Raw genomic sequence first — 15,170 nt, forward strand, 5'->3', positions numbered from 1 at the left:
AATTGGACAGCTGCTCAGAAAGGGTGAGAGCAGGGCCCAATGTACCAACAATCTGCTGCTGGTCAAGTTTAAGGAGAAGTGAGAAATCCTTATCTTGACCACAACACAAGGAAATGACAGCACCCCCACTGCTGTATGGGGTACATCTACACAGTTCCCGAAACCAATCCTGAACAGCCAATCACAGCGATTTCAATGTTTCGGCAAATTACATTGCCTGAAACATTAATGTCCAGCTATGATCGGTGCTGTAACAGAACCAGTCATAGGCTAGTGCTAAAAGACCTCAGCGTCAGCAACCCCTGCGCTGATTTGTGCAATCAGATGATGACGTCCGATAGGACCAATCAGTGAGCAGGGGGGCAGTCTTACCTCTCAGTGACCTCTCTGCACTGCCTCATACCAGCTTGGAGACATGTGCAGAGCAGTCACTGTGTCGTTCTGCAGCTGATTTGCTGGGCTTTGTGGTGCTACAGAATGATTTTTGCCTCTGTCACCACTTCTGCTGCTCCTGACTGAAGAGCTGAAGAACAGAAAACTTTCCTAACCTGTTCCTGTCCACTGTTTTTTTTCTAATCCACCCCAATCACTCTCTCCCCTCTTTTACCCCTTCCCCATCTCCTTAATCCATTCCCCACCCTCTTCTGCCGCTGAGCGCTGATCAGTACTTGATCACTTAATTTTTGGCAGTTTTTTTCTTTTCCACCTACGTGTCCTACAGCACCACGCGCTGATCAGTGATACACATTACTGATTGGCATCCATGCTCACTATTGGCTTAGGTCTTTTTCCTGTTGATTTTTTTTTACCCCGTTTGCACCATCTCTGTGCTTGCATCCTGCAGCCACTGAGCCGCTGATCAGTGACACACATCACTGATCGGCATCCGTGCTCACTTTTGGCTTAGGACTTTTTTTTACCCTGTCATGTTTCCCCCTTCATGCTTCACAGCTGGGAGTTAATACCAAAAAGTTCTATTTTGGTATCATCTGACCACATGACCTTCTCCAATGCCTCCTCTGGATCATCCAGATGGTCATTGACAAACTTCAAACGGGTCTGGACATGTGCTGGCGTCAGCAGGGGGACCTTGCGTACCCTGCAGGAATTTAATCCATGACGGAGTAGTGTGTTACTAACAGTAATGTTTGAGACTGTGGTCCCAGCTCTCTTAAAGTCATTGACCAGGTCCTCCTGTGTAGTTCTGGGCTGATTTCTGACCTTTCTCAAAATCATCCTTACCCCGTGAGACAAGATCTTGAATGGAACCCCAGACTGAGGAAGATTGACAGTCATCTTGTGTTTCTTCCATTTTATAATAATTGTGCCAACAGTTGTTGCCTTCTCACCAAGCTGCTTGCCTATTGTCCTGTCGCCCATCCCAGCCTTGTGCAGGTCTACAATAATGTCCCTGGTGTCCTTAAAAAGCTCTTTGTTCCTGGCCTTGGTGAAGTTGGAGTGTGATTGATTGAGTGTGTGGACATGTGTCTTTTATACAGGTAACAAGTTCAAATAGGTGCAATTAATAGAGGTAATGAGTGCAGAGTAGGAGGGCTTCTTAAAGAAAAACTAACAGGTCTGTGAGAGCCAGAATTCTTACTGGTTGGTAGGTGATCAAATACTTATTTCATGTAATAAAATGCAAACTGATTATGAAAATCATACAATGTGATTTTCTGTTTTTTTTTTGTTTTTTTTTACATTCTGCCTCTCACAGTTGAAGTGTACCTACAACAAAAATTACAGACCTCTCCATTCTTTGTATATGGGAAAACTTGCAAAATCGGCAGTGTATCAAATACTTATTTTCCCCACTGTATACCAACCTGATGTACTCTACACAACTCATATGCCAACCAGATGTACTTTGCACAACTCATATGCCAACCTTATGTATTCTACACAACTCATATGCGAACCTGATGTACTCTCCACAACTTACATATGCCAACCTGATGTAATCTACGCAACTCACATATGCCACCACATTATAAAATTCACGTACCATGAAATACTAGATCAGTTCCAGTATAGGGTCACTTTATGGGGGTTTCTACTGTTTTGGCACCTCAAGGGCTCTGAAAATTCAACATAGCGCCCGCACACAATTCCATCAAAGTCTGCTCTAAAACTTCACTCCTTCCTTTAGAAGCTTGGCAGTGTGCCCAAACAGCAAAACTCAGGAGAAATTGCACAACAAATTCTAGGGTCCATTTTCTCTTAGTACCCTTGTAAAAATGAAGAATTTGGATCAAAAGCAATATTTTTGTGGCAAAAAAATGTATTTTATTTTAACGGCTCAAAGTTCTAAAATTCTGTGAAGCATCTGGAAGTTCAAGGTGCTCGCCAAACCTCTAGATACAGGGGCGGACACAGACTGTAGTGGGCCCCTGTGCAAGAAATTTTTGGGGCCCCCCCCTGCTCTTCATAGGGCAACACAGTTATGTAAACATAACCCCCCCATGTGCATCTCTCACCCCCGCATGTGCCGCTCTCATCCGCCCCATGTGCAGCTCTCATCCCCCCCGTGCATCTCTCATCCCCCCCATGTGCATCTCTCATCCGCCCCATGTGCAGCTCTCATCCCCCCCGTGCATCTCTCATCCCCCCCATGTGCATCTCATCCCCCCCATGTGCATCTCATCCCCCCATGTGCATCTCATCCCCCTCGTGCATCTCTCATCCCCCATGTGCAGCTCTCATCCCCCCATGTGCAGCTCTCATGCCCCCCGTGCATCTCACCCCCCCGTGCATCTCATCCCCCCGTGCATCTCATCCCCCCTGTGCATCTCACCCCCCCATGCATCTCTCATCCCCCCCATGTGCATCTCATCCCCCCCATGTGCATCTCTCATCCCCCCCGTGCATCTCTCATCCCCCGTGCATCTCTCATCCCCGGTGCATCTCTGATTCCCCCCACTCCTAGTTAATTAATTGTATTTAAAAAAAAACAAAACTTGTTATACTTACCCCCATGCGATCCCTGCAGAATCCTGGCGCTCGTCCACGTCGCTGGCAGCAGGTTCTCCTGACTTCCGGCCCTGTGACGGCGCCATCACATGACCAGAAGTCAGGGGAATCATGAAGGCACTGCCGCAGCAGCGCTGCACTGCTACACAGAGGAAAGCAGCGCTGAGATGTCCCGGTGCTTAGCGCTCAGCATGAGGCCGGGGGCCCAGGGCCAGCTCCAGGTTTTTGTGGGCCCCGGGCGAAAGAGTCTCAGTGGGCCCCTTTAACACATACCACGATTCATGATGCACAGATACCGAAGAGAAATATATATATAGCACAAAGCAAAGATTTCACTTCTTACATTACATGAGTGATATCTATTCTAAATTCCACAATAGCTCAGAAACCAGTGAATCGCTCCACACAGTATACTGGCCCTCATAAAATGCTCCATACAGGAGACTGGCCCCCATAAAATGCTCCATAAAGAATACTGGCCCCCATAAAATGCTCCATACAGGATACTGGTCCCCATATAACGCTCCATACGGGATACTGGCCCCCATATAATGCTCCATACAGGATACTGGCCCCCATAGAACGCTCCATACAGAATACTGGCTCCCGTATAACGCTCCATATAGGATACTGGCCCCCATATAATGCTCCATACAGAATACAGGCCCCCATATAACGCTCCATACAGAATACTGGCCCCCACATAACGCTCCATACAGGATACTGGCCCCCATATAATGCTCCATACAGAATACTGGCCCCCATAAAATGCTCCATACAGAATACTGGCCCCCATATAACGCTCCATACGGAATACTGGCCCCCATATAACACTCCATACAGGATACTGGCCCCCATATAACGCTCCATACAGGATACGGGCCGCCATATAACGCTCCATACAGAATACTGGCCCCCATATAACGCTCCATGCAGGATACTGGCCCCCATATAACGCTCCATGCAGGATACTGGCCCCCATATAACGCTCCATACAGAATACTGGCCCCCATAAAATGCTCCATACAGGATACTGGCCCCCATATAACGCTCCATACAGAATACTGGCCCCCATATAACGCTCCATGCAGGAATCTGGCCCCCATATAGCGCTCCATGCAGGATACTGGCCCCCATATAGCGCTCCATGCAGGATACTGGCCCCCATATAATGCTCCATACAGAATACTGGCCCCCATATAACGCTCCATGCAGGCTGTTCCCCACACATAATGCCCCACGCAGGCTGTTCCCCCCACATAATGCCCCATGCAGGCTGTTCCCCCCCATATAGGATGTCACCACCCCTTATAATGCCCCATGCAGGATGACACCCCCCCTTCCTTATAATGCCCCATGCAGGATGTCACACCCCCCCTCCCTTAAAATGCCCCATGCAGGATGTCACCCCCCCTTATAATGCCCCATGCAGGATGTCACACCCCCCCTTCCTTATAATGCCCCATGCAGGATGTCACACACACCCCCCTCCCTTATAATGTCCCATGCAGGATGTCACACACACCCTCCCTTATAATGCCCCATGCAGGATGTCACCCCCCCCTTATAATGCCCTATGCAGGATGTCACACACACCCCCCTCCCTTATAATGTCCCATGCAGGATGTCACCCCCCTTATAATGCCCCATGCAGGATGTCACACACCCCTCTCCCTTATAATGCCCCATGCAGGATGTCACACACACCCCCCCTCCCTTATAATGTCCCATGCAGGATGTCACCCCCCCTCCCTTATAATGCCCCATGCAGGATGTCACACACACCTCCCCTCCCTTATAATGCCCCATGCAGAGTGTCACCCCCCCTTATAATGCCCCTGGCAGGATGTCACACACACCCCCCTCCCTTATAATGTCCCATGCAGGATGTCACCCCCCCTTATAATGCCCCATGCAGGATGTCACCCCCCCTTATAATGCCCCATGCAGGATGTCACCCCCCCTTATAATGCCCCATGAAGGATGTCACACCCCCCACCCTTATAATGCCCCATGCAGGATGTCACACACACGCACCTCACCCCCCTCCCTTATGCTGCCACAGATCTCCATACAATAAAAAAAATCAAATACTCACCTCACATCTCACCTGCTGCCGCTGCTCAGCTCTGGACTCCGGCGTCTTTCCGCTCTGCGCTGTGACTGCTCAGGAGAGAGTGCGGTGTAAAGACGTCACCGCGCCCTCTGACCTGAGATGTCACAATGCAGCAGCCAGGGAGGATGCAGGAGCTGCTGCGGAGGCACGGGGAGGGGTAAGTATTGTGCCGGGTGCCAGGGCCCTGAGCAAGAGGGGGGAAGCGGGCGCTGACACCGCTCTCCTCCGCTCACGGGTCCCATAGCGCACGGGGTGCCCGACGGTGAGGCCCCCCCGCCTGCCCAGGGCCCCGGCATTTGCCCGGGTGAGCCGGGTGCTGATGCCGGCCCTGCTTGCGGGGGCCCCATGAGGAGATGCACGCACAAGAAGGGGGGCCCCGACCGGCCGGGCCCCATACTGGAGTCAGGACAGTCATGCCCTGATGGCGGCCCTGCTGGAGGCTGGAGGGGCCCCCTCTCCCTCGGGGCCCCCGTTCAATGAACGGGCTGCACGGGCGGTAGGTCCGCCCCTGTCTAGATTCATTCCTTGAGAGCTGTGTAGTTTCCAAAATGGGGTCACTACTGTTTCTACTGTTTTTGCACCTCAAAGGCTCTGCAAATGCAACATGGCGCCCGCACACAATTCCATCAAAGTCTGCGCTCCAAAACGTCACTCCTTTCTGTTGGAGCTTGGCAATGTGCCCAAACAGTAGTTTTCCACTACATATGGGATATCGGCGTACTCAGGAGAAATTGCACAAAACAAATTTTGGGGTCCATTTTCTCTTGTTGCCCTTGTGAAAATAAAAAAAATTGGGGTTAAAACAACATTTTTGTGGGAAAAATGTGATTTTTTATTTTCACGGCTAAAGGTCATAAAATTCTGTGAAGCCCCTGGGGGTTCAAGGTGCTCACAACACCTCTAGATAAGTTCTTTGTGGGTGTAGTTTCCAAAATGTTGTCACTTGTGGGGGGTTTCCACTGTTTAGGCACATCAGGGGCTCTGCAAACGCGACATGGCGTCAGCTATCCCAGCAAATTTTGCGCTTTAAAAGTCAAATGGTGCTCCTTCACTTTCGAGCCCTGCAGGGGGCTCAAACTGTTGTTTTTCACCACATATGGGGTATCGGAGTACACAGGAGAAACTGCACAACAAATTGTATGGTCTATTTTTTTCTGTTCCTGAAAATGAAAAACTTGGGGCTAAAGCAACATTTTTGTGGGAAAAATGTATTTTTTCATTTTCACGGCTCAACATTATAAAATTCTGTGAAGCACATGTGGGTTAAAGGTGCTCAACGCACCTCTAGATAAGTTCTGTCAGGAGTCTAGTTTCCAAAATGGGGTCAGTTGTGGAGGTTTCCACTGCTTAGGCTCATCAGGGGTTCTGCAAACGCAACATAGTGTACGCTATTTGTTCCAGCCAATTTTGCGCTCCAAATGTTGAAGGGTGCTCCTTTCCTAATGAGCCTTGATTTGCGCCCAAACAGTAGTTTTCCACCACATGGGGTATCAGTGTACTCAGGAGAAATTGCACTACACATTGAGCAGTCTAGTTTCTCCTGTTACCCTTTTGAAAATGAAAAATTTGTGGCTAAAGCAACAATTTTGTGGGAAAAAAATAAAATGTTCATTTTTTTCCTTCCACATTGCTTTAATTCCTGTGAAACACTTAAAAGGTTAATAAAATTTTTGAATGTGGTTTTGAACACTTTGAGGGGTGCAGTTTTTTAAATGGTGTCCCTTTTGGGTATTTTCTGTCATAAATGCCCTTCAAAGTCACTTCAAATGTGATGTGGTCCCTAAAAAAATTGGTTTTGCAAATTTTGTTGGAAAAATGAAAAATTGCTGACTTTTGACCCCTCTAACTTCCTAACAAATTGTTTAAAAAATGATGCTTATGTAAAGCAGATATGTGGTAAATGGTAATTTTATCTATTTTGTGTGGTATAACTATTTGGTTTACGCGTATAAAAATGCAAAGTTTGAAAATTGCGACATTTTACATTTTTTTGTCACATTTACGATATTTTCATAAATAAACGAAAATCATATTGACTAACATTTACCACGAACATAAAGTACAATGTGTCACAAAAAACAGACTCAGGCTGCGTGCCCACTATGCGTTTTTCAAGCGTTTTTGCCGGGGAATTTCCGCATCGAAAACGCTTAAAAAACGCTTGGTAATACGTGCCCCATGGTCCCCAATGATAATCCGTATGTGCTGAGCACATGCTGCGGAAATTTCCGCTGCGGATTATCATTGCGGAAAAATAAGCAGCATGTCCATTAATTTTGCGGACACGCAGCGTAATTGCCGCCATTGACTTGCACTGAAACGCATATTATCCGTGTCAGCACATTTTCATATATGGATATTATGCGATTCTATGTGCGGATGGTACCCGGGTCTGGAGAAGAGGAGACTCTCCTCCAGAGTCGGGTACCATAGAACCTGTTAAAAAAAGAATTTAAAATAAAAAATAAAGATTATACTTACTGTGATGAATGCCGGCCGGTGGGCGCAGCTCTCTGGCGCCCCCTTACCTCTCAGGTGAGTCAAGGTACTACACCTAGAGTAAGTAGTGCCAGGAAGCTGCTACCAGCGGGGGAAAACACGGTGGTGTGTTGTCCCTTACACGTCACCAATCCGTGACGCCATGATACAGGCACAACTCTCTGGCGCCCCCTTGCCTTTCAGGTCAGTCAAGGTACTGCACCTAGAGTGAGTGGTCGCCGGAGAGGCCGTCCTGTAGCCCTCTGGGTATTTGAGACCCTCTGCAGTGAGGGCGGTATATATATTTCCCTGGCTGCGCCAGTAATATATATCCACACCTCCGACCGTCACTGCCAGCCTTCCTCAAATCCCCAAGATGGTATGCTGCCACCAGTTCTCGTTTGATACAAGCCCGGTCCGTTAATAGACTTGTATCGGGTCAGGAACCAACCCGGCACCATTTCAGCCAAGCATTTCCAGACCAATGGATTCATATATGCAGAGTAAAGGGTACAGCCGACGATTAATTTATGATTTAATCGATTATAAGAATACACTAGATTACAAGGCTATACAATTAACTATACAACGGTATTTGGCCAGAATAAGAGATATAACAATTAGACATACAAAACACAGGGATAACCACGATAAATCAGTTACCATTCTTGTGGTGCAAGGGAGGATTTGCTATCCCACAGGTCCAAGCTTAGTTGCAGTCGTCCAGGCCTCAGTAGCACATGGCAAAGATGCTCCTCCCACTCAGAGACCGGGACCCGACGACAGCTTTCCAGGCCACTCATGGATTTATAAGTCCCATGATTGTGTCCGCGGGCACCTTCCCCACATGATACATTTTATTTGGGTTCCCTAACTTGTATCGTGTGGTTATGGATTGATATTGTATCTTGTAGCTTTTGGTGGCCATTTTCCACAAAGAAAGCACATGGTTCCTTGGAGACAATGGAGAGGTTTGCAGGCTTGCACAAATGGTTTGCTTCTGGTTTCCAGTGACAGCCAGGTGTTAATTACCCCCCTGGGGCCTAGCTAACTCTGTCCTGCTTGGACACAGCAAAACTGGCCCATCTATTTACCATATCAAAGAAGTTTCTGGACACTGATCTCCAGAGGTGGGGGCGAATTGCTCTGTTTACCAGAGGCTGCAGAAATGTGACATGGTAGGAGCTGTGTGAGGGAAATTTAAAAAAAAAAAAAGTTTAGAAACGGCAATAGGGAATATCCTCAGGTATGACGTATCATACCTAAGATGGCGGCTGACTTTCATGACACTTACCTTCTGATGGCCCCCGGTATTTTCTCCGCTCCGTCTGGTCTGTTGTATGGGTTGCGGTGTTGTGAAAGGACCTGCCATGACGTCATTTAGTCATGTGACAGGTCGCGTGACTTGTCACACGGCTGAATGACGTCACCACAGGTCCTTTCACACCACCGCGACCCATACAACAGACCAGACGGAGCGGAGAAAATACCGGGGGCCATCGGAAGGTAAGTATAATCTTTATTTTTTTATTTTTTACCATTCTTATTCTTTTTTGTTTCAACTATTATTTGGTCACACTATATAAATCCATGCCGGTTGCATGGATTTATATAGTGTGACCAAGTTGTCAAGCACTTTTCCAAGTGATGCTAAAATCGCTTGGAAAGCGCTTGATAACCCGCATGCAGAAATGCATGCAAAAACGCTTGACAAACGCTTCTACCTGGCAGGAAAAACGCATGTAAAAAACGCATGCAAAATCCGCATGCGATTTTCCTGCCAGGGAGAAGCGGAAAAAGTATGCAGCATTTCGGCATCGTGGGCACTTAGCCTTAGAATCACTTGGATATGTTGAAGCATTCTACAGTTAATAGCTCATAAAGTGATGCTGGTCAGAATTGTAAATTTGGCCTGGTCAGAAAGGTGAAAACAGTCTTGGGGGTGAAGGGGTTAAAGATCAGCCTTTGAATATTAGCAACTGCTCAGGAGTGAGCAAAAAAAAATTAAGCAAGTCGTTCACATCTAGGAATCAAGTTAATATTGAAATAGTCGAGGACCATGTATATCAATGGACACTACCTCTCTGCCTACAGAAACAAATTTTGGCCACCAGACTAATCATGTCCTAAATAAGATTTCTGCCTTAGAAAAATAACTTTCAAACGTTGTATTGGGGAATTCTGGGTTAATTTAGAGGGGTGCTTGCTCAGGATATACAGATCTAGCAGCTGCCAGCATGAAGGCTACATTAAGAGCATAGTACTTATAATGCCTTGCACTATTTGCATGTCCAGCTCTTTAGAATAAGACGCACACTATGAAAATAACATTGGTATGATAATCTTTAAAATTATGGTGACTACATTTGTATTTCTTTTGACCATATTGAAGAGCGGATACGAACAGCATCACTCGCTCTGGAGGACTGGTCTTGTCCTGGTTACACAGACAACTCGTTGATTTGAATAGGCACTGTGTAATGCCTAATTTTCCCAGTAGTGGTTCTCCTGGGAAATTGAACACTACCAGGTTTCTCACAGATTACAGCTGACTCCAGTGTGTCAAAGCAGGAGGACACTTTTAGATCCACGTATTGTCAAGGAACTTTACTAAAGAGTACAGATGATCACAGCAGGCAACTCCTATACAAATCAAACGAATGCCGAAAACAATACATATGACTGATGGGACTTCACTAATACTTCCTATATTGCACACAAAAGATATGTACATAAAAGTTGGAATAAGGCATGGGATAGTAATATAAGAAAACTGAGAATATTCTTTATTAGGTTTTACAGAGATATAACAATGATATATATAATATGTGGTGGGTGTAAATCTGCCCAATCAGGCTTTCATTAGGGTATGTGCTCACGATCAGTGATCGCTGCGGATTGGAGGCAGCGCACTTGTGCCGTGTACAATCCGCAGTGGCCAAATGTTACAGCATAGTGGATGGGATTTCAAGAAATCCCATATCCACTATGCGTCTGTGCACCTGCGGCTCACCTGCGGACACGGACATGCGGTGCGTCTTTCCAGACCGCAGCACGTCAATTTCTCTTGCGGAGTCGCTAGTCTCCGCAAGAGAAATTAGATCAATTCAATGTATAGGATGCGGCGAATCTGCATGGTTCAATGAACACAAGCAGATTTACCTGCGTGCAGCGCTTTGGACGCAGCATAGAGTATACTGCATTCAAAGAGCTGCCATTACTGACCGTGTGCACAGATTCTCAAGAATAATTACCGAACAGAGGTGACATTTTCAATGAAAAATCTGCACCACAGTTTAATTTTCGAATGTTTCATCACGTTCCCTAATATGCTAAAAAAATAAACTGATGGAGGTTTCCCCAGCTTCTCCCATAAAAAAAACATGAAAAACGGACAGCACTGGGATGCAACTAGGATGGCATCAGTGTTTTTGTTCTTTGGTTGACCATAATTTGTGTTTATGATTTTTTTTTCAAATCCAATGACTGATTCTTATGTTTTCTTATGCCCTGATTTAAAAAAAAAAAAAAAAACGCATGTGAAATTACATACAAGAGAGATGAACAAGAAAAATCTTTATTGCAGTCAAAAATGTACACAATATTATATATAAAAAATTATTGAATATTCATTCTGCAACTTATTGGAAAATAATTCTTGCTCCTTTTCTTTTTCTCTTCAAAGCTTCATTTGATACCTTTTATCTTATAAAAGGCCTGTAGATCTTCTCTGTGAAGCATCCAGCAGTAGTCCCCCCCCCCCATCATGGTCACGTTCCATCTACCTTGGTATTGCCATTCCATCACCTTGATATCCTGATGAAATCTTTCTCTTTACTCTTTGCTAACAGCATCTAAGTTTTCAGGAACGTAGTCCAAATGGGAATGTAAAACTGTAACTTCAAATTCATCAGGCAACCCAAGGCTTTGAAACGTTTCAGCATGTTCCCCATAATAGACTTAAATTTTGGATCTTTGTTGTTACCTAGAAATTTCTTCACAACTTCTTTAAAAGAATCTCAAGCCCTTTTCTCAACAGATTTCATTTTTGTTTCAAACACGTCGTCCTTCACGAGTTTCCGAATATCCGGACCCACAAAAATCCCTTCCTTCAGTTTTGCTTCGGACAGTCCCTGAAACTTGGTACTAGGGTACTTAAAAGTCTCTCCTTCTTTCGGTAGAGCTTTCACAAACTGCTTTATCAATCCAAGCTTAATGCCGAGTGGTGGCAGGAGAACTTTAGTGAGATCAACTAAGCTTTCTGCAACTATGTTCTTGAGTCCAGGTGGCAAAGATGTTCCAGTTGGCCAACTTTTTTGTGGCTTCAGTGATGAGTCCTATCCCAGCTGTCCCATTCACACAAAAAGCATGGGTATCGTGTATCCTCTTTGCTGCCCAAGGAGCAAAGAGAGAACTTTTAGATCACCACATATTGACCATCCTTGATCCTCATAGTTAAGATTCTCGAGAATAAAGTCTAAATTCTCATAGCTTTCCTTCAAGTGCACAGAATGCCGTACAGGCACTGAAGCTTACTTGCTGCCATTGTGGAGCAGCATAGCTTTCAGCTTTTTTTTGGATGAATCAATAAAGAGTCTCCACTGGGTCACATTTTACCCAATGTTAAATTTTTCCATCAGCCCAGGAACATCAGAGCAGCGTATTGAGAAATGTATGGAAGGAATTCCTTTTCTCTGCTTTGTACCATGAAAAACAGGTAACAGGAGCTAGCAAGCTCTTTTCCTTTAGTCTACAGCCTAAAAGTTCATCAGAATATTTAGGAAGGTCAAAGTCCTTGACTAAATCATTTAATTTGAGCTGTGAAAAAAGTTGTGGCTCTTTGGGACTAGCATGAAAGTCTTTGTCAGAATCCTGCTCTTCATGTTCTGAATCAGATGAATCTTCAAGTTTCTCCAGAGGTAAAGGTGTAAGGGTGTGACAGGGACTGTCATATACCTTCCCCCGAAGACAACAATTGTAGTGTGAATACTAATATGCAGTTGTATTGTGTTTTTATGGTATAATGCATATCAGGATTGGGGATGAAGGGGGCCATGCATACCAGCATTGGGAATGAAGGGGGCCATGCATACCAGGATTGGGGATGAAGGGGGCTATGCATACCTGGATTGGGGATGAAGGGGGCTATGCATACCAGGATTGGGGATGAAGGGGGCCATGCATACCAGGATTGGGGATGATGGGGGCCATGCATACCAGGATTGGGGATGAGGGGGGCATGCATACCAGGAATGGGGATGAGAAACATCTGATGAATGCTCCTCATTACCAGCGCCCCTCTGACAACTCCTCCTGCCAGGGGAGAAAGAAATGGTAAATGAGCGTAGATTGGGGTGTGGCCAAAATTTGCCGTGACGAGCTTAGCGCGCTACATGATCTGTCCCTCTTTCTCTTCTTCAAAAGTTGGGGGGTATGCAAGGGGGTCAAAATATGGTGCAAGAAAAAACCTATGGATTCAGTGTGTGTGAAATAGCTGTACATGATGGAATGTTTTCGATATTTTTACTGAGTTCAGCGATTGAAAGTATATAAAAATCACTTCTTACTTTTCAAACAATTTTACCCTGTCAGACATGTGTTATTGATTTATAAAAATGAATGTCATATGTATGTGAAAAGCAAACAGACGGATGGCACACAGGTGACAATATGGATGAAAAATCAAACTTTTTTTCTAGTTGAAAAAAGGCACAATATTTCATATCCTCGTGTGAACATAGACTAAGGCATAGGGCATAATTTGCTGCAACAATGTTTAATATGTTTTAATTGGTTTAATGTCCTAGAGGGTAAGCAGTAAAATATTAAATACTTAAAGGGGTATTCCCATGTTTAAGATCCTATCCCAATATGTAGTAGGTGTAATAGTAATAATATTAGCAAATACCTCCAATTAGTAATGTAGTATAGTTTTTCTATGGCTACCTAAGGTCCTTCAATGCCTGCACATGAGGAAAGAGACATAACGAATCAGAAGAACTACACTACATTTCTAACTGGAGGTATTTGCTAATATTATTAGTATTACACCCACTGCATATTGGGACAGGATGTTGGAGATGGGAATACCCCTTTAAATGTTAAATACGTCATTCTTGAACCAGAACTCATCAACAAAAGTAACTTAGTTGTGACATTCTAATAAAAACTTTTGAAATATGGAAATGAACCAAGTATGTGAACAGCGGCTGACCTTCCCCTTTGGACCCTCCTGTTTGCTAAGGTCTCCGTTTCCTACTTGTTACATGTTATTACAGCTTTCTTCACTATTTCCTCCTATTATCACTTCAGTTTGTTTAGTGATACTATGGGGAAATAATCATGCATAATAAACATGTCTAAGATAAACGGATTTTACTTCTATTGCCATTAATGTTGAGGCAATTTCACATCATTGCATGGTACTCTCTGCAGTGTTGTAAATGCGGATATTTGGCATGTGAATGTATGGGCATTAGTGTATTTTCCACTGAACTAGATACAAATCTGTATAGTGAGCATATAAAAACAGGTTGGACTCACATGATGCTTCTATTTCTGGCTAATTTGTTGGTGATGTCATTGAAGTGATACATGTGAACGTTTCTCCTAGTGGTGCATGTATTCTTGTTACAGCAGATTGAAACGGTATGCTTTAAAGTGCACTGTAAAGGAGCGCTCCGCTCACAAAAAATGTAGACCAGGGGAGCTGTCATGGAAAAATTAAAGTAGATGTAAGTAACAAAGTCCTGGTGTAAACTGATTGTTTTTTCAATTTTTTTACATAGGGTCTGGGAATTGCTTTTACTTTGAAGTTACAGAGTCAAGAGTTGTGGAGGACAGCACCAACAAGGAGAGATGAGGGAAAGAGAGAAGGAAAGCCATACAATTACCCTAGACTCAAGCTGGCCTGTAACATCACAGGATGGTGGATGAAGATCTGGTTTTAGAAATGTGTGTGAAAGCTATTTCTGACATCAGTTTTTCTCGTACAAGTTCTATCTATCATGGTTTTCACGAATAGAGCTTGTACCTGTTATAGTCTATGGTGTTGTTCACATGTACGTGTATTCTTGTGGACTGAGTGGTCCACACAAAATTCTAGAGACATCACCAATGCAAGTGGATGGGTCCTTGAAAAAAAAATGGACAGCACTTGGAGACCATCCATTTGCCATCCAGTTTTTACAGACTGTTTATTATGACAGGCTAGAAACACTTCTATCAGGTTTTTTTTTCATCTTAGAAAAACTGATGAAACTCTGATGTAAAAACTGATACACTGACTAAACTCTGATGAGAAACTCTGATGCGAAACACTGATGAAACACAGACCGTTTTTAGCATATGAGAAAGATCACTTATGTTTGAATGAGGCCTAAAACTTTGGATCTCTGTCAATTCTTGGGGGTCAATCAAATTGAAAATGTTTCCCCCTCCTCCAAGCGCTGGATCCTATACACAAGACGTCAACGTTGGGTTTCTTGCTTATTTCCTTTTACTTTAAGAGACTTGTTTGCATCGTATTACTGTATGCCATTTGTCGTCTATTGTTTGGATTAAGCTTTGTCACTGTTCTACATACTAAACTACATTTAATCAGTTC

The 15,170-nt window shown here is 44.6% G+C and overlaps 1 protein-coding gene across 1 annotated transcript in view; it reads right to left on the reverse strand.

Annotated features, from left to right (window-relative positions):
- The window catches only part of LOC141153624 (tetraspanin-5), a 211,342-nt gene that overhangs the window by 161,600 nt on the left and 34,572 nt on the right, over nt 1–15,170 (reverse strand). The window lies entirely within an intron of this gene.

The sequence above is a fragment of the Phyllobates terribilis genome, unplaced genomic scaffold, assembly GCF_046119375.1.
Source record: "Phyllobates terribilis strain yellow unplaced genomic scaffold, ASM4611937v1 Scaffold_1__5_contigs__length_1240528914, whole genome shotgun sequence".
Lineage (NCBI taxonomy): Eukaryota > Metazoa > Chordata > Amphibia > Anura > Dendrobatidae > Phyllobates > Phyllobates terribilis.